The sequence below is a fragment of the Tinamus guttatus genome, unplaced genomic scaffold, assembly GCF_059628265.1.
Source record: "Tinamus guttatus ecotype Peru unplaced genomic scaffold, ASM5962826v1 Tinamus_guttatus_pri_ptg000185l, whole genome shotgun sequence".
Taxonomy (NCBI): Eukaryota; Metazoa; Chordata; class Aves; order Tinamiformes; family Tinamidae; genus Tinamus; species Tinamus guttatus.
The window spans coordinates 545683-569666 of NW_028288719.1; positions in this window are offsets into that span (position 1 = coordinate 545683).

Genomic DNA, 23984 nt, shown 5'->3' on the forward strand with positions numbered 1-23984 from the left:
TGCGCCTCTGCGGGCCGGGGAAAGCGAACCGCGGCCACACGCGGTTTAAGCGCAAAAAGGAGCAGCTTAAGCGGTATTGTCATTGTATTAAAGCTTGCAGTGTCATCGCCATCTGCTTCACCATCTCCGCCCCCGAGAACACCTGGAGGAGGCACTATCCGTTCCCCTCCGGAGAAGAGGAGGAGGAGAAAGAGCCTGTGGAGGAAAGGCGCTCGGTCAGGGCTGCCTGCAAGAGAACACACTCAGTGTGCTCCCCACTGCCTAGTTTTGCTGTATTTCTAAGTGAACTAAATACCTTTATCTAAAGCAAAAGTGTGTTTCGTGGTGATTCTTCTCCCTTTGATAGTTGAGCCGTATCACATATTTTCAGATGGGACAAGTACGAAATGATGTGTGCAAAGAATCACACGTGAAGCAAGAAGTTGATGGGCACCCAGAGTTTTTAAAATCTGAGCGAGGTGAGCAATGCTGAAAGGTAGCTCCCTGTTTTTCATCTTGCTTTCAATATCGTTCATGAAATAATAATTTTAGGTATTGATGGATTTCTGTTTCAGTTCCCTGCAGTTTTATTCCACATGGAATTTTCATGTTTTTTCCTGTGGCTTGAAGTTGTTTAGAGCATGTATCCTGCGACTAGAATAAAGAAATGAAGAATTTCCTGCATTCCACTTTTATATTACCCTTTGTTATAAGACTGATATATGTGAATAATATGTCAGGATCTCTTGGCTTTACCAGATGGGAAGCCCTCATAACTGCAGTGTTCACAACAGCCCAATTCTTTGCAGTTTGAAAATACTAAAATTATTTTGTGCTAGCAGCTCCCGTTGCCCTAGTATTTGCATACTTGCCCTAATTTTGTTCCAATTCATAAGAATTTACTACATTGTTACATACGTGTTTGGTTGAAGTGGCTTTTTCTTTTCGGTAGATATTTTTCTTCCAGTGCACGTCCAGAAAAATGACGATGTCTTGTTGTCAGATAGGCACCAGTGGCACCATCTAAGTGTGGAATGATTAGTTTGCTCCGGTGTGTTTTTGATAAAATGTAAGAGGCTTTAGTTCTTCTGGTTTGGGCTTTGATTCAATAACATTTTAATTATTATTATTTTGTATTAATCAGGAGAAGACAACACCTTTTAAAGTCATATGGCACTTAGAATGTGTTTTTTATATTAAAAATTCTAGGGTTTCACAAATCTGGACACCTCCAGGATTATTTTAATGTTAAACTGAAGTTAGAAAAGTAAATATGCATGAGAAATTGTAAAGGCCTTTCTAAATAATGCTGGTTTCAGCAGCTCACAGACTATGCAAGATAGAGAGCTAAAATTGTGTCAAGACTCGTGACAGATTTTTGGGTAAATCGGAGACCTAAAGTTCTCCAGTAGAAGTTATAATACTATTTTGTTTTTTTTTTACTCCTCTATCTTGATATATTTTTGTTAATTTTTCATCTTCATAACATATTGAGTCCTTGGCTGTTTGCTGCTGAGGATTCTTCGAAATGTTGTTTATGTGTACTGCGTTAATGTTTCATCCTATGGCTGACTTTATTTACCAGATTACCCTGTGAAGAGTTAAAGGGTGAAACTATAGGCAACTCAGCGGGTTTATTTTTGTCAGAGATTTGAAAATTAGAATGCTTTAATTCAAAAATATTGTGCTGTTTAAGGCTTTCATTCACTGGACATTGTGCAAGCTGATACACTCTGGATGTCAAATAAGCAGAAATACAAATACAAGAAAACGGATTAACTCAGTGGTGGGCATTGCAAATATATTGAGCAGATACATCCAAATTATTTTTCAAAATAACTTTGATAATTATGTTTACTATAGCAAAGAGTTCCCTTTATCTGTGTCCATATCTGTGTTTTTCCAAAAAAGGAATAAGCCAGCTCAACGTAGATGACAGCATACATTTTAATGCTCGCTGGCTTCTCACTTACGTGATTCCTTCAGTGTACAGATTTGTTAAAACTTTGTTAAAGGTGACAACATAACTGTAGTCAGGAAGCCCATCATACGAAGTATTTTTCAGCTTTAAATGAAGTTCAATTTCTGTCGAGAAGTTTTGGTGAATTGGATGTAAAAAGAACACCTTTCAAGTGTCGTTATTCTTTCCAAAATTTCTTTAGGGATTAAGAGTCTAACTTCCTTGATTTTATTCATTTATTTATTTTTAAGGATAGTATTGGATACATGTGAAGGTCAATCATTACGATTGAGAGTTTTGTACTGAAAATGCTCCATCAGTATAGAGCTACTAATGTACTTTCAAGCTACAGTTGCTTGGAATAATATGGTTAACTAATAATATGTATGCGGTGTATAACATCATGCATGTTTTTAAAAAAGGCCTAAATATTAAATTGCTGCTCTTACTTTAAAAGCACAATAAAATGTATTTTAAAACACAAAATGAATTGTGCACCTTAATCAGGTACCTAGATTCCATAATGTGCATGAGAGGCATTAGTGTTCAGCAGACTTAAACTTAATTCTGTATGCTGTTTTGTATGCTAGCTTCTGGAGTGATCGTTGGGTTTTAAATCAAATGTGTTAGCTTATTAGTTTATTTGTGCAAAATTATTATAAACGAATGCAGAAATTTCACATAGGGTGCATGAATGAAATGTAGAAACTATATCAGCATGAAACAATCTAAATATTACATGCATATATGCTATCCACAGAAAATAATTTTTTATGGGTAATTCATTCCTCTAATATTTGGGGAGGTGTCAAAAATCTTGGAAACAATTTGGTTGAGGTAAATACTTCCTTGACAAATGCAGAATAATAATATTCTGTAGCTATCTATAATAGTATAACAAGCTGTTAGATTTTATAAAGCTTTCTTCATCTACATCTAAAGGAAATAAATGTTTATAATCTTTCAGTTTGATCCAATTCACCATTTGCAGAATATAATTGTTAATGCCGTAGGCACTTTTGTGAAACATATGTGATTAATCTTGGTTAGGTTCTGTGCCTCTCAACAAATGTAATTTGTTACAACTTGATGAATAGGTTAAAGCAGTAGGAGCACTAAGGTCAGCTAAGGAGGATATTTTGCACCAAGCCTCCTCTCAGCTAGAACTAACACACTTCATGTGGCAGTCTGGAAAGATGTGCACAGGGAAACAGGCATGATGATCTTACCGATGTCTATATTTTCTATCCTGCTTTTCTACTTTTTCAGATTCCACTGAAAAACAGCATAATACACAGTCAATATGAGGAAACTGCCTAACCACTGTCCTTGCTTAGATATTCTAACAGTGCTTGTTTGAGAATTTAATAGCCATGTTTTAAGTGCAGGAAGAAATACTATCCTTATCCAGTCCCCCCCACTCATTTTTTTTTTTCCTCAGAAAGCTACAAAAAGCATCACTTCAGATTTTTCAATGAAACTTCCTTAACATCAAACAAACTAACAAAGGTGTGCATGTAAAATAGTGTGCTTAGCAGTTATACATGCATTTGCTTTACAGGCTAGCAAACAGGAAGACTGTCACCATCTGTTACAGTGGTGCACAAATATTGTAAAATACTCTGCTTACTCTACTTCCCTATGTTTTAAATTTTTGTATTTTGACTAATGCATCTTCACAGCAGTCTGCAGTATCAGCAATATGAGGCAGTGATGATCAGTCTTATTCTTAGCAGATTTTAAGAAAGTCTTTTTGTCTGAAAACTGAAGGGATAAGGAACAAATTCCTTACTGATCTCAGTACGTGTGTAATAAGTGTCCAGGTAAGGGTTGAAAGAAGAAAAAAAGTCCCCCCCAAAATTTACAGTGAACTAATACATAATTTTATTAGACTGAATAAATGGATTTTCTTATTCTACAGTATTTTTTATCCATTCCATCATCTAAAACCTCCAGAGCTCTGCTTATCATAAATGCTAACAATAGTGGTTGTCTTTGTAGGATATGGCTAACACTTATTCTGGGCGCCAGGGGAGGAGGAGGAGATACTCTGTATTAATAAAAACAAAAGAAATTAGAAATACTGGTATTTTAATTCATTCGCAAATATACTTTTATATTTGTGTATAACATGCACAATATACTACTATTTAATTTTGAGAAATGTGTTTCTCAATTTTAAATGCATTTTTTGATAAAAGTAATATGCACATTTTAATGTGTGATAAATAATTTCTTATCATATGCTATAAATTAAGTCTCAACACTTTTGCATTTATTTTAAATGACATGTCTGTTAGATTTAGGTCCATCTATCTTACTATTTAACAAGTATGTTTTACATTCTTAGTGGGTCTCATTTACTTTTTTTTTTTTAAATTTAATTGGTTTCTGTGATGTAGTTCTTTAATATAGCTCTGCAGTTGTTATAAATTTTGGTACAAACACAGTTTTAGATGTTTGATATTTTTAACAGCAGCAGGTACCAACAGATTTGTAAAAGCCCATAGCCCATAGCCGTCTGGAGCTTTTGACAACTTGGTGTGTCAGTCTGGGACTCTGCAGGCATGTTGTTGAATTACATGAAACCCATTATAGTCCTCTGTTGACAGAGCTTTTAGTCACCTCAGAAACTCTGCACAAATTTATAGACATTTACACATCATAAAGCTAAATTAAAAGCCTTTTTATGCATGAGGAAGAAAAATTAATAGAGGTTTAACTTTTTCTATCATCAAAAACAATCTGTAAAAAAGTATTTTTGCAATAACAAAATGAATAATAAGGAATAATGTCATCCCTACCACTGCAATTGTTAATTATAAAGTCATAAGGAATTGGGAATTACCAGTCCTGTAACTGCCGCTACTGTCTTGCTGGCCAAGGTGCTTTTTTACTGTGTTAGAAGGCATGAGTAAGAATGCACATTTTTTGTGCTGCTGCTCATGTTCTATCCAGTTTTATTTCAAGAAGAAGAAAAAAAAGTCTGATTTTTTTTTTGGTGGGGGTGGGAATAACGAAAGTTGTTTTCTTTGAAACCCTGCTGGTATGTAGCATGTTATTTTCCCTTTCAGTAGTTAACTGGTGTTTTACTAAAAACTCAGAATCAAAAAGCATAAGCATCAATGGAAGACCTTAATTACAATTGTAAAGGAGCATAATAGGGCAGCTGACTTCAGTCATCCATATATAGACATGCCTAAACTGAGTACCAGCTTAAAAATATCCTTTTAGCAGCTTAAATGCAGTAAACTAAATGTTAATTAACACAGTTAAAATGTGTCCATGTATTTTAAAGTGCCATTCAAATGTGAATAGTCTTAATAATAAATGAGGGAATTCTGCTCCAGATGTCTTATTCTAGAAGGCAGTTGTGGTTTTAATCTAACAGTTTTAGGGGAAAGTAGTTTTTTTTCCACTGCTTTTTCTGCCTGTCTCTAGAAGAAATGCAAGAAAGCAAGTGAAAAAAGACTGAACTAGCTTTTCCATAAAAAATTATGATAAGGGACATGGATCCTTCGCAGCATTTAGATTGTTATCTTATTATATGGCTAAATCTCTTCTGTTATAATGGGAGTTAGAAACATATTACTACAATCAGTAAGACTATAAAGGCTACAATTTGTCTTTCAGTCTGTATATTACATAATGCTGTTCTTAAGATCAAAGCAAATCTGGGCTGAATCTGTAGAATTAAGTAGATTTAAAAAAAAATCAAAATATACTTAGGGAAAATATACTTAGGAAAAAATACCCAGAAAATAGATTGAACTCTTCCCTCTTTAACTCTCCCTGTGATTTTTTTTTTTCTTTTTGGTATGACAGTGCAAGATACATTTAGGTAGAAGTGAAAGCAAAGTGTTTCTGCTGTGAAGATATTTTAAGTGAAGAGACAGGTAGGTAATGTAAACTTCAAAGGATTAAATTGTATATAGGAAATAATGTTGACTGTGAAGGGTTACTAAAGGAGAAGGCTGTGGAGATTGATGCCTAAATATCATTATACAATATTTAAGGTTTATTCCCTAGTTAATTATACCATTCGGTGAGTGTAACTGCATATATTAAGGACAATCAAAATTTAGCAGTGTTTTGGCTTCATACTGATCTTTATGTACTACTGTAATATGATATGGCTAGAAGGAGCGTGCTTAGGGAAGGGATTTAAAACGTGTTAGGTTGTGAATATGGGTTTTGGTTTTCTTTTCCCCTTCTTGTATGTCCAAAAGTCGGAAAGTGCAAGGAAAACATCTAGGGCCTGCTTTTGCCTTGGTGACATCTACCATGTCTGGAGTGAGCGGAAGAGATGTTGCTCCTATACAGAAGTGAAGTTGAACATACTGTCTTCAGCTCAAGTTAATGGCACTCATCTAGTCACCAATACCCTCAATTTTAAAACAAAAATTTGACCTCTAAGACATTATATTGAGACTGTGAGGTATGTGTGGACAACCTGTCCTGTTTTGGGTAGAAGATCTTTTCCTAATATCAAAGCTTAATCTTTTGAATCAACAGCTCTCAGAAATCAGAGAATGTAGTTCAAGTAGATAAAATACATAAAATTGTATTGTATCAAACTAAATAGACACTTGTTCAGAAACTCTCAGTGGCTACAATTGAAACTTTTTTTTTTAAAAAAAAAAAAGTAGATATTAAATATGTTTGATTTAGCTTATATTTACTTTATAGTGTCACGTAAAATAGTTGTATAGTAAGTATGAAGAGTATTGGTAAACCTGCAGTAGTTTCAAGGGCTTTCTGAGTTTCCAAATTCCGTATTGCCCTACAGGTGCATAGTGTGAGCATAAATCACAACCAGTCCTACCTGATGTGAAAAGGTCTCTCACTTCAAACTTCTGTAAATATAAGCTACTAACAGCATTAACCAGCTTAAGGTCATTTTCTACTGATATAGCAATGCTATTATTCTTTACTGAAGGCTAGCATTTCAATCACAAGATCATGGAGTTGTGTTAGTCTTCTTTAAACTTGCTGATCTGAAATAATTAATATCAGTTGATCAAATTAATACAGTAGTTTTCTTCATTGTAAAACTTCCTATCAAACATTTTATTGCTACTACAAGAAAATTCTTGTACATGTTAGGTGATGATAAAATGTATTAAAAGAGTTTTTTTTCTTTCGTTGCTCAATAATGGAGACTGGCAGTTTTTACTGGTGTCAGTTCTCTGGTGCTGAGACAAGCCCCCACTTCATGTCTTGCTGTTTGCAGAAAAATTATTTGATCTTTGTGTAAGAGAGATTAGATATTACTAAAGTTTAGTGCCTACAAAGATAACACATACATTTCTGATTTGTGGCTTTTCCTGTGCACTCATTTCTTCTTCATTAAATTATGGTAATATGCTGCCATTCTAAACATGAAAAAGAAGAAACTATGTAGCTGCTTCCTAGCAGACATGGCTAACTGCAGAAACTGCAGAAAAGTGAGTTCTTTTAGATCTTAGCCTCATTTAGATCTTAGTCTCATTAGCCTCAAGTACAACTCCTTTTGAACTTGATATTAACTGTATTACAGGACTTTCAGAGTAACTCTTTCTCCATAGGTAGTTTCTCAAGTACTCAGTCTAGACTTAGTCCTCAGTGAGAGCAATAAACGCTGTTTTAATAGTCTGAAAAAAAAGTTAAGTATTTTATTGTAAATAGTTGCACTTCATATGACTTGCTGTCATATTCTGTGTTCAGCTGTGATTACTGGAAAATTCATTTACTGTAAGAAAGAATGATTACAGGAATATCCCTTTTAGACCTATAGAACTCAGTTATTTCAAGACGTGGAGGATTCCTCAGACACAAGGGGGTGCACTAATTCTTTAGTGTTAGTGTTTTAAGAGACTTAGTACTGACACTCTGCCTTGATTTTTTTTATTGCAGGTTTGTCCCTGTGTAGTTGTGCCAACAGTGCTGTGACTATAATGCACTCAGATCAGTAAAAATTTTCTCTAAAAAAGTTGCTTGCAAAACAGAATGATGTAGAATTCTAAAATTGCATCCTGAAGTTAAGTCCTTCTTCGCAACAGAAAAAAAAAAAAAGAAAAAAGAAGTCTTTCCTCTAATGAAATCATTTATTGTGTATTTATTGGCTTCTAATATCTTTGATACATCCTTTAATAATGGATGAAGCACTGACGAAGACTGTGTTTGAAATACTTCTTTATCTATGTCTTAAGGGGCTGTGTACTTGCAACATCTACTGAATTTGGTGCCTAATATGGAGACAGATCATAAGAGTTGGTAAAAGCCCTTGAACAGACCGTGCATAACTGCGTAGGGATTGCTCAGAACAAGTGAGTTCCCCAGTCACAATGATCTTGCAACAGCCCTGTTGGTTACTGTGAGATTGCTTGCCCTCCTGGTCAGGCCTCAATAGCAATGATAAACTTCTACAAACAGGCAGTCGCCTAACACTTCTTTTTCTTTTAATCTTTGGAAAGTATCAGTGCTGACTGACAGATTTCTGAATGCTGCTGTAACTACCTGCTGTCTGGTATGTGTGAATGCTAACCAATATTACACTGCTATCTTAATTCATGAGTTATTGGGGGAAAAGGCTTTCTTGTTACATGTTCAACAGTAAAACAAAATTGTTATTGTTTAATGAACTCTTTAAAGATTTTAGCTAAACTGTGTTTTTCCAGAATATGTGAAGAATATTTTGTGTTCCTGTATGAGTTATGACTTTTATTTTGCCTCGCTATTTTCTTTTTAACCCTGCCAGTTATGTTTGTAGCAATGATTTGTTTTTCTGCTACTCTGCTCCTTTAAACTTTTGCAATGATAGGTGGACAAATTAGTGTTTCTTTTTCTTTTTTTTTTCCACCTTTTGTTGGTAACAGTGTTAATGCTGCATGCTACAGAGGGCATGTGATGATACTGGAGGAAGGCTGACCTTGCTCCAGCTCAATTGTTGCATCCTCTTCACAGCTAAAGGATGGCATCTCCCGTTAACATCAACTCATCATTTTAGTTTTAGTCAATATATAACTGAACATATATAGAAGTTCTCCTGGCCTTTCTTTCATTTAGAGACAACGAATACGTAATATAATAGTAAGTAACCATGATAATGAAAAGAATTCCATAGATAATGAATGACAAATGAGGGTATTTTTAGTACTGTTGAGCTTTGCTTTGGTTAAATTAAATTTATATATGCAGAGCACATCATTGCTGAAAAATGCTTCATGCTTTCCTGAGCACAGAGGCTTCCATTAGTGATCTCATGATCTGATAGTCAGCTGCTCTCTAATATTTATGGAAAAGCATGGGTGGGTTTGTTCAGGAAAAGTGTTAACATTTCAAAAATAGTTCTAGAGGCAAATAATATAGCATTTCCCATAATAACCTCTCCTTAAATTTTGGACTACTTCACCAGAAGATTATTGTGTGGGTTTTCTTCTGCTTTTTTTCTTCCTTGGATCATGACATACAAAGTTTATCTTTCTTAGTCCTTGGCAAATAAGAAATATAAGGAAGCAGAGTTCCCAATGTTCAACATGCTAAACAAAGAGAACTTCCAGGATGATATTTTTGATTGGCATAACAAGCATCTGTATTTGTGTATATTACAGAACTCTGAATTAGACCTCCCGAACTTCATAGTGAAGGATGATGGACCGAAACCTCCCTTCCAGTTATGTTTGAAGGATTTTCTATGCCCAAATTCTTCCCTTGATCAATTCAGACCTTTACCCTGACCTAAAACTATTTTGTTTGTGGTGGGTTGTGGTGAGTTGATGAGACTAGTATACAGCTTGAAAATATGCATAACATCATGTATGTAAGTATGATTGTAATTTAAATGGTGCATTCTAAACTGATACTTTAATGCATCAGCTGATAGCAGCATCTTCAAACTTCAAAAACAAAAAGAAAGCTCTGTAAATAATAAGTGGGGTAACGTATGCAGAAGATGGGACATAATAAAATTACTTTGTTGATTTTCATACTGTTTTGAGCTTCGGCATGAGAAGCAATGTTTTATGATAAACGTTATTTTGTAAGGATCTATATGGTAGCAGATATCAAGTGCAGCAGAACATTTGGAAAGGTTCTATCCAAAGTCTGCTTAGTGTAATTCAGAACTGTCTCTTGATCTGCTCTTGGTTGTCAGTATATATGAGTTTCACTTCCAAGACTGGAAAAAAAGCAGCAAAAAGGATGTCAGCTTCCAGTCAGTGTTGCCTCAGATAGGTATTTCAGATACTAGGAAAGTATAGGTGAAATATGGGAAAGCAGTGCCATCTGCTATCTGTCTTTGTTAAATAATGTGTTTTGCTGAGGATGTACTTGCTCTGTCTGTGTCACACTTTCGGAGTTGGGCACAGTCTGACCCTTTAACATCACATGTGGGGAGGGTGTGGGGCTGGCTTTCTTCATTACTCAGTTACTGTCATTAAACCTGGAGTGTGCTGGCAGACAGGATAGTAAATACGAAGAATAAAATATGCAAGTCATGATGCATTTTCAGAACCTTCAAGAATGCATTATGAAAAGCAGTTTTAAAATATTCTATTGGAAAATGAGAAAATTCCATGGGATTTATGAATGAATTTTAGACTATTTCATACTTGGCTATACCCTTGTCTTGATTCAAAATTCAAAAACATTGCCAGATTTTGGTATATGTTTACCTGATTACGAAAGTCCAATTCTGTCTTCAAAATTTACTAGTTCTGACATGAAAACAGAATATTCTGGCCATATTCTTTTTCGTCTACTAATCAGAATTCTTGAGACAAACTGAGCCCTTTTTTTGGGGGGAGAGGGGGAGGCAGGGGGGCCGGAATTGACTATAGTCTGAAGACCAGACTAGATCTCAAAACAACAAAGGAGCATTAAACTGGAGAATGTTCACCTTTCGATGCTTAACATGTTGTCTGATTGGTATAAAAGCTTATCACACTTTCGTTGAGTGCGCTAATCCAGTTCTCACCATCCCACCAGCTGAAGACCAGCACAAACAGGAACAAGCTAATTACTGTGTCAGTTTTCACTCTCAGTAGCAAAAATATGTATCCATTTGTGTTTGAACACATATTTCATCCTTACATACCATGCTTAAAAAAATATCTCCTTCTGGGAGATTAGATGTTTATCAGGTGCCGTGATTTTTTTCAACAAGTATTTCAAAGCAAAATAACAAGAAATGATGTTCAGATCATTTTTTACCCACTTGAACACAGTGTGTTTATATTTTTGTAATGGCTGCCAATTCTGCCTGTGGTCCTTATGTTATGAGTTTTTTTTCTATTTTTGCTTTCAAATTGGGCCAGGCAGTTATGAACTTGACAGTACAAATAAGCGAATTGAGATGAACTTGTAGAGTTTGCTTTCAGGTTGGAATCATGTCACCTCTCAGTTATCAGAAAACACTTTTGCAGCTCTTGGGGGGAAAAAAAAAGTTGACGAAGATAAACACTTGCTTACAAGAAATATGTTTGGCTTTTATTCCGTACACAATGGTTTAAATATTGTTCAATAAAGAGTCATTGAACTGTTCCTTCGCTTCGGTTCAATGGAAACTGGAAAAGAGGTGCTGTGCTGAGCAGTTTAAGCATGGTGATAACAGTCACATATCTCCTGGTTCACATCTCAACTGTTTGCAGTCATATGTTTAAAAATAACATGAGACAAGTTAACAAGTATGTTAACAAATTAACATTTCCAGTGCTGAGTCCCCAAAACAAAGAAGATGTTGATAAATTTGAATACCTTGAAGGGCCACCAGAATGGTTGGGGATGATGAGGAATGGAGCAAAGGGCCTATGTGGAGAGTGTGCTTTGCTAGCCTGGAGAAGAGCTGTCTTTGGGGACCAAAATGCAGCCTTCCAATATATATGAGGAACTTAGTGAAAGACAGTGAGCCTCTTCATTGAGGTGAATTGTAAGAGCAAGAGGCGAATTGTAAACTGAAATTGGAGGTTCTGACTAGATGTAAGAAAAAAGAAGGATAGTGAAGCAGGGGAGATTGCTTAGTGAGCCTGTGACATCTCCCATCTGTCTAGTTACCCCATATGCCCCATATATGAAATATTTTCTACAGTTGCTTATTAACATAGCAAAAAAACAAGCGATGTTTCATTTTAGGCATCTCATCTGTATTAATTAGTTTGGGGTTTCCCATGGCTGAACTACTCACAGTGAACTCACTTGGTAAAATTATGCATGAAGTATATCTATCTCATGATATTTTACTGTGCTTTAGAGCTAGCTGAGTTATAATTTTTAAAGAAATCTTATTTTATTTGTATTTATTTTCATAATTCTTCCACAGTTTCTTGTCTAGGAAAATTGATGGTGTTTGAATTATCCATTACTTTTAATGGATCCACTAAAGGTCATGATACAATGAGCAAACAGTCTTTTTTGACTAACTCATTGAGACTAAACAATATGAATCAAGTGCAACTGTAACACAAGATCATCCTGTTTTTCATATCAGTAAGGTGATTACATCTGCTTTATGAACATTATAGAAAGGGAGAAATTGTGAGATGAGTTTAAATTGTATATCAAAAAAGAAAAAAAAAAGAATGGGGAGGAAATCCTGTGCATGTCTCCTTTTCCTACCATTCCCTTTCTTCCCTCACAAACACAGATGCAATGGCCTAATTCTTTTGAAGCATCCTAGTAAAATAGAACTGAATCAAACATACCTAGGGCAATAAGTGAAGTTTTTGTTCTTGTAAAGCGTTTTCTCGTAAAAATATGATGGCCAAATCCCGCGTACTGTTGCTGACAGTGACTGGGAGTGAGATCACATAGGGTGGCAGGGAGAAAGTTTATAGCTATTTGGGTACCACTCTTGAAAGTTACTACCTGGCTTACCAAGACATTTGATTTCAGTGTCAGTTAGGTACCAAAGGTCCGGATCTATAAAGATTTTTTAAATTCCTCTCTTTTTCTTCCTCTGATATCAATGGATCTACAATGACAGCTTCAACATTATCAGCTGTAGATCATCACTGAATGCCTTTGACAATCCTACTTAAGAGCTTATTTCAAAAATTAACAGCTAAGCAATATATCTAGCCATTATTTCTTTAAGTAACATAACTGCAGAACGTAGTATATTTAGGAGAAATGCTAATAATTTAGCTGTGGTGATCTAACTACAGCGGGGAGACAATGATTTTATATAGACATCATATCTGTGATTAGGTTAGACAATTTAGCTGGGAAAAAATGCACAAATTGCTGAGCATGTGATCCTATCCTTGAGACCCTTTTAATAACAGAGAAAGATATAGAGGAGTAGACGTTAACTTTTACAGGATCACATAATATACTTAGGGGGAAAAAAACAAGTTTTCAGATGCGAGGGCCATTAAAGCAGTTGCAAATGTTGCTTTAAAATATTTTAGAACCTATGTTAGCCCTTAGGATAATCTGTTCAGTGCTAGCGAGGAACATGCTACTTCTGAAAAGGGCAGGGGTTCCTTGTTCAGGTGACTGTAGTTTACGGTAGTTGTATGAAGAAAATCATGAACCTAAGTTGCTAATTACATTAACTGACTAGACAGGCTTCAGTGGAAAAATTAATATGAGAAGAAAATCTCTAGAACATGTGATGACATGAGGCATGAGGGAAAGAGATGAAGCCTGTTAGTCTTGGTGCAGAAACAAATATATAATTTGAATCTTTGAAACAAAAGTTGGCAGAGGATGGGTAAGAGATGGGAAATATTGTAAAATTTAGTAAAATAAATCTGTGTCTTGCTGAATTGCTGTGTTCTGTGCAGACTTACAAAATGGAAAATGTGCTTGACCAACCTGAAAGCCTTCTACAATGAGATGTCTGGCTATGTGGATGGGAAACCAGTGCTGTTCATTGCTTTTGAGAGAGAATTGTGCTTTAAATGCCAAAGCTTCTTGTTCAAAGGGATATTCTAGAATTACTGAGCTGCAGTATGTCACAGTGGAACAGGCACAGCAAAATACTTCGGTGGTGAAATGTTTACCCTCTTCCATGTTTCCCCGTTAATTTCCTGTGCTATGTCAATAGCTGGAGAGATGTTAAAAAGAAGCGGTTTTTATTTCAATAGCCTATTTAAAAGCACAATGGCAAACAACAAACAAACAAATAGAAAACCCCACCTTTTAAACAACTCGCTAATGATTTTTAATTTGCTGGGAAAACAATGACAAAGGAACAAGCCATTAAAATGTGTCTTCAAATCCATGTAGTACACAGTGTGTGTGTGCAAAGTTCTTTTATTGTTCTGATGTTCTACTGAGTCATGCCTGAGCCTTTCAAGTCCTGGCAGATCCTTTTTCTAGAGTTACAAGTACAATTAGACGTCAATAAACAGTTACTACATATGAGAGTTATCTGCTAATAAGGCTCATCTGAAGCCATAGACCACAGGAATGTGAACTGAGACTTTTAATGGATGTCACTGTAACCTCACTGCAGGCAGTTCTGACATAGATAATATTTATTTTGACATTTGAAAACTGTGGTGAATAAAGCTTTTGAAACACTGTTATCTGATATTTTGACAGCTGCATCAATTAGCGTGATAGGGCTGGAATAGCTCAGCTGGTGATTAATGTGGCAGTTGGCTGAGGAGAGAGCACCTCTGGCTGTGACTCCACGCAAAGAGCATCGCAGACAGGAGCAGCCGTTCTTCACATGCACCCCAATAGCCTAAGCAGCAGCCGTGTGTCGTGTAGTTATACTGTATCATACCCCTTGTGGCACGCAAATAGCACAGAACTAGTGAGATATGCACTGGATTAGGAAAGCGTGTTGTCACCTGGATAGTTGTTTGGTGTGAGATGCGCCCTCACAGCCAGTGACCCTGCAGGATGGACAGGTCCTCTTGATGCGCACTGATAATGCAGATCTTGCTGGAGAAAGTCAGATGGAATTGCTCTTCCTGGTGGGCTATGGGCTGGCAGCATTTTCTCCTGCTTGGCTGGGGCTACAACAGTGACAGCTCTGCACCTCCCGGGAATGCAGCGATCACATAGTGCTGCTTCATGGAGAAGACTCTGTGGCTATAACAAAGAGGGATTTTATGAAGCTGCAGCTTCCAGGATAATTCACTGGTGGTCAGAGCATGAATCTCCATTCACTGCACAGCCAAAATTTCATGTATGAAAAATTGCTCTCTCTGTTCTTTGGCTTATCGATATGTTGATTTTGCCTGATGTTTAAATGTGATCTTCAGAAGTTTTGAAAGACCTTCACATGGATTGCCCTAAGACTTTCAAAGAGTTTCTGTTGACCTATTTTGCCTATGTTGTGTCCTACTGTAAGTAGTAATAATTGTTCCCAAGAAATCTTGTCTGCCTAAATCTTCTTCTGTTCTTTTGCAAGAACTTCATTTCTCTCTGAGACAAGGGAGTTTGAACTGTCTTGAGCACTGGCCCAAGAAACCAAATAGACCATAGGAAGTAACTGTTTTTCACAGGGAAGAAATCCACAATTGGTCCTGATTATAACGTGCAGCTGTAGAAAACATTCAAGAGGAATGATTCATTGTTCCCAATCCTTGAGATTATATCCTCATAGCCATGAAATCTGGGTTTTGTATGAAGACTTGAGCATCAGTAAAAAGAAATCTTTTGGATACCTAGTTGAGAGAAGCAAAGGAACATTGAGGAACAACTTCTTCAAAGAGGTGCTCATGGATGACCATGACTTCCTCTACCATTTTAGAGTGCACAGATGCATCAGTGCTACCAGTTTGCCTTACTGCCTGTTTCCCTGCAAGACCTCATCCTATGATCATTCACAATGTACCTGTGCTAGTTTACCCTGAGATAGAACAAACCATCAGGTTTCTTCCAGAGGCAGAGCTGACAGGGTATTTCACTCCAAAATCTTTATAAACAGGTGGCACAAGTTGCACCAAATGTGGATTCTCTTACTGCAAGCAATCTCAGGAGGCTAGTGTATGACTTTACATCCTATGCCAGGACATGAAAAGCACCTTGTGATGGTTCATACTGGAGTGGCTGACTGTGTCCTGTGTCTCTCAGTTTTCCGGGTACTTAGAACTAATGATAAATTTACTACTGTAATAATAAGAAATACTAATTATTATTATCTCCAGGACCACAGGGATGGTGCAGAGCAGGTTCAGGCTAGATGTTGCATGCTGTAAACACAGTCCTGCCCTTCCTTATGGTGCAGGCCCTGAGCAGAGTGGACGAAGAAAAAAGTTCCTCACCACAGCAGCCTGGAGGGTTGGTTCTCAGGCCCTGTGGGCTGCACATACAATCCCTGCTCAGGATGAGTTCTCTCCAGGTTAGAAAGCAAGTCTGCTGTAGCTCTGCTTTGGTCTCTGACCCTGAGTAGGTGGATGAGGTGACGACCTTAATTAGTCTCTGGCTTGTGGGAGAGAACGGTGTTCCTACTCTGTCTTGTAATTGCTGGATGCAGTCAGGCCCAGATCCAGAGCTGAAACCTCTTTTGTCTCCTTTGTTCTCTCCATTTTTGGAATCAGAATAGAAAAAAAATAAGCTTTTTATTATTATCTCCCAAGATAAGTTTTCTTGCGAGAATGTTCAGCTGTTTCTCTTATTACCAAAATAGATGTTTAAGTTACTGCCCAGACCACTTCACTCCTTTTCTTATACAGCTGGATTTCAGTTGTGGATAAACACACCATCTATATCCCCTGACATGAGGTTATGACCTAAAAATACTATGCATTTCCAAAGAGATCAGAGACAGAAAACAACTATTACCTGTTATCTTAATGGACAAAGAAAGATTTCTTAGTGTGTGAAAAGCAGAAGTCTCTGGAATTATGTGAGGTATCCATTTAGCCTCACTTGTATTGTTATGACAGACAAAGCTGATGCTACTGATAAATCACCTATGAAATACACAAGGAGATTGAGTGTCTGACTATTAATTGAAGGATGTTATGAGTTTTTTTACTTGAAAATTAAACTTGTTTGTTGATACTGCTGTTAAGGAAAATGAAAATCATGAATCTGGATGTCCTTTCAGTTAATATTAACCATCTGCCTGATTTAGCCTACTTATTTTTTTGGCAGAAATTTTACTTCTGAGGTCTCTTTTTTGTGTGTGTGTGTGTGTGTGTGATTATGAAGCAATCCTCAGTGGCACGTTAAAAATCAGTGCTGTAAAAGTGGACAATTGTTCTGGGCTTAGCTTCAAAGGCTTGTAAAACCCTCAAAGTTAAATGTATGTTTGAAGTTGGCATAACAGTCGCTCTCTCCAAATGACTACTTTGTGTGCAAGTTGCCCTCAGTTGGGAACACCATGCAAATTTTTTTAACACAGGAATGCTTCCTGAATGCAAATCACAAGTCTGCCTTTGGGAGACCACTTCTAACAGGGCAATTTATAAGGACACAATTGAATGTAGTGAGGTTGGTGGATTTTTACCATAGCAGATGGTTTAGGTGGGGAGGAAGCCAGAAGTTCTTTGCACTGATAAACAGTTTACCTGGAGATTCTCAGTGGAAGATATGGCAAATGGTCACCACAACTGTACAAGAAACTGGCTGGGGGCAAAGGAAAAAATGTGCAAGACTATTCTGTGGATGCAGGAGGGCTCCTGCCAAAAAGATCTGGCTTCATGTGCATGATATTTTGCTGATCTTGATTTCATGAGAGGTTGCTATAGTTTACCTGTGATTGACGAGACTGGAATATGAGACAGTGCCTCTTGTGAATACCTCTAAGTCACAATGAACACTTCTACAGTGTGTTTAGGAGCAGGAACTAGTTATAAATTTACATCCCTGTGAACAAGCAACTGCTCTGCCTACAGATGAAGTGATTTGCTGCATGCAAATGTGAATCTATGTATTACTGAAAGAGAAAGGGAGAATTTATTCTTTCTTTTTTCTATTGTGATTTTTAAGGTATATTTAAAAAGGGCACTGAACCTACTCACGAAGTAATGCATTTTTTTTTTTAAAATGGTTCGATTCAATTCTGAAACTAGAAATCTTTATCCATTGCTGTAGTGGCAAGGATGAGCTAAGACTACTTGCATAATCATTACTCATTTATTCCTTATGCATCTGATGTATCTTGGGAAACAATTTCCACTACGCTGTTCAGAGCAGACTTTTTAAACACAGGTTGTCTAAGTTAGGAACATCTGTCATTTTTGGTTACATTTTCAGTAGCTTCATATAAGTTGCATAAGTTGCTGTTCTGGCTCATGTGAAAGTCAGTGGACGTATTTCTGATCTTGTGCAATTTTTCCATGATATGGCTCTAATGATGTTGATGTTGGTGCTTTGGATCTATAATAGAAGGTGCCTTGAAAGTCTGTCAGAATTTTTTAGGAAGGGAAAACAGTCTTAAACTGTATTTTCAAAACAAATAGCCCTTGGGTTTTTCACTGATTTCATTAGTTCACACCCAGAGAGATTTTGTGATACTGAACAGGCAACATATTGAGCCAGGTTTTATTTTGGCATAGCTTTGCTGAACTGCAAAAAAGGAGAAACTTGGTGTTCTAGATATATGAGCAAATTGAGTTTATCTGAGAAGAAAGTGTGATTTCTTAACAGGTACCCACAGTTTGTAATTTTTCTCTCACAAATGTTCCTTGCTAAATTTTGATCATCTCTTTTCTTTAGCGACACTGCAAATAATTAATTGATTTTCAGAGGCCCTAACTACTGTTGTTGAAGACATATATCTTCTGTTTGTCAGAGAAAAAAGTGTTGCTAAATGTTTTTATTATTGTGTTCAGATGCTCTAGTGGCTGACTGAAAGTGTTTTTTGGTATTATTGGGACTGCCTTTCTATTTCTTGTGCCAAATAAAGCCAAATAAATGCATGATAAAGAACAAACACATTTATTTATCTTTTTGTCCCCAACAGTCTTCAAAAATACCTGTTCACTTGGCAGCATTTCCAGGCAGCTGAAGTCCTCCTGTTTTCTTTAATATCAACAAAATACCTGTTCCTTTGAACACAGTTGAGTCATTAATTGTAGTTTTTGAAAACTAATGTCTTTTGATTTGCTTTTACCTTTTCCTCCTTATTGCTATTATTATGGAAATTATCCAAGAATTAATATTCTGCAATTCTCTGGCCTTTTACAGTCTTTATGTTTAATTTGCAATGCTTAGTGTGTTGTTTTGTCACACTGGTACTGTCAGTGGAAAGACTTAGTTAATATTCAGGGAAGGCTTGTGGACCAAACAAAGGGAATATATCACTCCAAGATGGACTGTAGTAAACTGGGTACCCAATTCCACCTTCCCCACAATTTTCAGAGGTTGCAAAAGTTGTCTGTTGCAAAAGTGGAGCAACTGGTGATCTACAGAATTCTCTGTTGTCTTGGCCCAAGTTTCATACAGGTGTCTAAAAGCAGCGTATTTGTTAACTGTTACGTTCCTGTCCATCCATCTGACCTGAGTGCTGGTTGAGCTGCTGAAATCTGGGATGTAGAATGGGAGGATCTGTAGCTTCTGACTTAGTTAGAGTGTACCAGAAATCAGGAGTCTGCTCTACTATACATCTCTTTTATATTTCATTATACGCCCTTTAATGAGTTTCAGAGTCATTATTCGTGAAGTGCTATAATAGAGTGTTAAGTCATAGTTCTAGTTCATTCATAATATAACAGTGAATTATTCTCTGTTAAAACACATTTTAAGCTCTAGGTGTAGATTTTATTAGTATCATGTCCTGTAGACTTAAATAACAATTTCAGTTATCCTTATTGTAGAATAGTAGTATATTCCCGCTTTTAATAAAAATATGAGTAATGTCTCTACCAGGAATATGGAGCTGCTCACTTATTTTAATATGTTTTTAAGTTGTATGAATATGTAAATAGACTATATTGGACACAATACATGAACATAGCAAAGTTAAATGTGACTCATGTAGTGCCTAACATGCTATGATATTTTCTATTATTTAAGGAGGTCAAAGTTTAATTTCTAGTTTTAACACAATCATATATTTTTTTTTCTGCTTTGAGTTAGCAAAGATCAGAGTTTACAGTCATAGAGTGATTTGGTAATAGTACTTCAAGTCAAGATATAAGACACCAGGGAGGCACAAAGAAGCAGTTCCTGTCTTAAAGAGGCTGTGGTCTAGATTCAACAAGCCTGATGTTCACCAGCTGTTTTATGCCATTAACACTTGTAGATTATGATGTTCTTGGATGTCTTTAACTTCATGAGCAGTAGGTCCATTGGCCTGGGAAGACTTTCCCCTAATTTTCAGGCATATACTGAGATCAGAATTAGGATGTTGTATTGTATTCATAAACATTTACAACTCAGTTACTGTATGGCTTCAGAAAGCCTTGTGTGTCTTTAAAACTGGATGCTTTAAGTTTTTTTGTCCATGGAAGTCTTTCAGTCACTCCTCAATTTAAAGCAAACTAGCACACGTATTTCCTGAGTACAAACAATTTAAATGAAGTTTTTTTTTATGTGTTTGCATAAGATTTTTCATTAAAAATGATGCTATGTTTTGATGGGTACCATGACTCCCTGAGTGTCTGTAGAAAGGAGCAGCTGCTGTTTTCACACTTGTGTTTTATGTGAAATTATCTAGAGGAGTATTGAGTAACTTCTGGCAGAAGTGAATCTTAGGAGTCCAAGCAGGAAGACTTTGTTGACCATGGCATACACCTTTTGGTGTAAGCTTGCTCATGGCTTCCCACAGAATTTCTAACCTCTTCAAAATCAGACAGCTTGTCTCGATAGAAATATACTCAGTGGGTCATAGCTTTTCAGAACCACTTTACTCTACTGTTGCCACATCCACCACAGGTAAAAGATTGCCTATAATCTTTTAGAACTCTGCACTGCAGCGCGGTCTTGTCAGCTTCTTTGCATGGCATTATTCCTCTAAACACAATTTACTTTTGTTTAGCTCAGTGCTTATTTTGGAATACCAAATATTTATCTCTGATTCTATAGAGCTAATTAAGAAGTGCTTATTATTATTATGGTGAAAAAAAAACCGTGTATCTCCTTTAATATATTTATTCGTAGTCTGTTAGGAAATCAAAAAAGAAATTAATTCCATGACTTGAAAGAAAGAGAAGGAAAGGAAAAAAAAAAAGTTTAGTTTTTTTCAGAGCTTGATGACAGCATGGACCACATGTCCCACATTTTCTGTCCCTGTATTAATACTTTGAATGTATGCTAGTACTCCTTTCAGGTTGAGTGCATGACCTTCAGCTCATCTACCAGGATGATTATGGCACCTGACAAATAGGAATATGCAACGTTAATCCAGTTATTATTTTTAAAATAAATTTGTTCCTTGAGGTTTTTGGTTACGCTTAAAATGTTCTCCCAGTTCTTGTGTTCTCCCTGCTGCTTTGCTGAGACCTCCCATAGAACAGGAAAGCATCTGAGGCACCTGTAAAGATCACTCTCCAACAACAGCACCTAATTCCTTTGAAATCCCTGTCACATCACTCTGTCAACGCAAATATTGCATTGACAGAAACATATATATTTCCGATATACTTGTTAAAGCCCAATGGCCTGTGGTGCGAATGGGCCCTGAGACTGCCCTCGCTGCCTTGCCCACAGAGGCAGAGCAGCACAACGCACTGCTCCAGGGTCTGTCTATGTGAAATGCTCCCTGTACAAGAGGCCATGCAGCGAAATGCAGCACAAAGCACCGGAGACGCAGAGGCAGTCACTGTCCCAAGCAGTCACTGTCCCTAAAACGCCAGGGCCCAAGGCATGAAGGTGTAGAGAGGGCCCAAATGAGAAGCAGTCACCTAAAGCCCCTTTTTGGATTTCATCTTCAGGCCCTCCATGTTTGCGCTCAGATGCACAAACGTCAAATGTGCTTTAAACCCACAGATCCTGCTGCACTGTGGTTTCCCCAAAATCCCTTATGTCATTTGCCTGTAAGTCAGTTTCTGTGAAAAATTAAACCATCCTAAATTTGTAATGGTCTCTGTTGTTGGTAGTGCAAATTAAAATAGTGTTGCCCATAAAGATAAACTTAATAATACGTATATATAGATATATGAAGGATTCTCATAAATGATTAATTTCATTTTTGGAAAAAAATGTTTTGAAACACAAAGCAATTAGTAGTGTAATCCTTTTACTGCATACACCTAGCATAAAGAGAAAAAAAGGATATCTTAAGTGTTATATCACTTTCTCTAACAGGAGATAATTTAATATCCTGAGGATGATGAGGCACACATACCTAAGTCCAGTGAGGCCTAACACACTAAGCAGTTTAAAAATAAATCACATTTAGCTGTATACCAAAGTAACAGAGTGTTAAGAGTTTGCAGTTTCACAAATATACTACTACTACTACTACTACTAATAATAATAATGTAATGTCAGGCCTGACTCTGAAACTAATTTGAGAGAAGTGTCTATTTTCCACATCACAAGAATTTAGTAACTGCATTAAAGAACCTTTACATGCAAGGAACCTCCTGTTAAATGGCAGCATGTTGCTCCTTTGATAGTAAATTTGGTTCACTGTTGGACAAATGAAAGTATCATTTACTGTATGAGATTTTATTAGAACTTTGCAGTGTTGAAAAAGTTCAGGAAAAAAAAATTCTGCTTCTGCTCTGGAGGCTGTTCCAATCTGAAATCCCAAATAAATGCGTTGTTGATCCCCACATTTAGCTCCACTACTAGTGGAGCTAAAGACATTATCAGTAGGCATCCTTGAAATGTGAAAGAGCTGAGTTTATCCCTTGCTCTAACAGTCACCCTAGTGCTATGGCCAAGGATGATCTCGAGCTAATGGACTGGTGCCAGAGCGGCAGCAGTCTAGGAACGCAAGTGGGGCAATCATCACAACTCTTTTGTCTGTTCTGAATGGCCTAATGAGAGATGAAATCTCTAGCTGCACATTTTGTTCCCACAGAAATTCATAATATGTAGTCCTAAAAAAGTGTCTGATGTATATATCTGATGTATATATATATGTTGGTTCTCCCTCTAATTTTAACATCACTCACAGAAACATTAACTGCACCGAAAAATAGACATCGTTACCTTAGAATTTGCTAGATTTTGTCATTACTGAATCTATGGAAAACTGCAATTAAAAATATACTTGTTACAGAAGATAAACACATTTTTCTAAGCTGGGAGTTGCCTTCAGCTGTGAGTGCAAAAAGTAAAGCAGACAGATTCCCTTTATAGAATCTAGATTCCTTCCCAGCATTTATATCTGGAACTTTGCTGAGCAGAAATTAATAAGATATATTTTATGCATGTTTTCTCCTTTACAAGATTTTCAGTGGTACAGAGATCCAGTTACTGGCATTTTGATTGAAGAATGAGCTTACAGAAAGAAATCTGAAGGTATATCATAGTATGTTATTAAGTATATAAGACAGTTTACAAGTGAAAAGTATGGAGATATGGAATTAGACATTAACGAATTAGCAGAAATGGGAATGATACAGCATAACAGCAACTATATAGAACTGACAAGTGAGGTTGGTTGCAAAAGCTTCGATAGAATAAGTTTGTGTAAACACAAAGTTCGTGCATTATAGAAATAACCAATGTGTTTGACTTTTAAAACTTGGCATTGTCATATGTCCTGGTAACTGTCCAAGTTAGATACTTAAACTTCTATTAGATGCCTGTACAAACATGCCTATCAGGATTATTCTCCATCTGCTTTTGCTCACAATTGCTACTGTCGTGCTCAACTTACCTTGCAAGATACAGCTCTTACACCAAGGCAAAAATATCAAAAAAAACCAAATATTTTCCTATTTGTTTAAAAGCCAACATGTTTCTTTGCAAGCAATAAAACGTGCCAATTAATACAGTAATAATACAGTAATAAAAAGAAAGGAGATTGCTACATGTGATCCTATATTGGATTGTTGGGATTTTTTCCTGCAAGAAATGGATTCTTGGATTTCATTACTGCTGCAGAGATTGTGATCTTTCCTTTCTTTTGCCCATGCTATCCTGCACAGGTGGACTTTCCTGCCCCTCCTAGTACTTCATCCCTTTTTCTAACATTTTCTTTCAATCTGGCTACTCCCTTTTAAATGCCATTCTGCTAATGGCCTCCTAACGAACATCC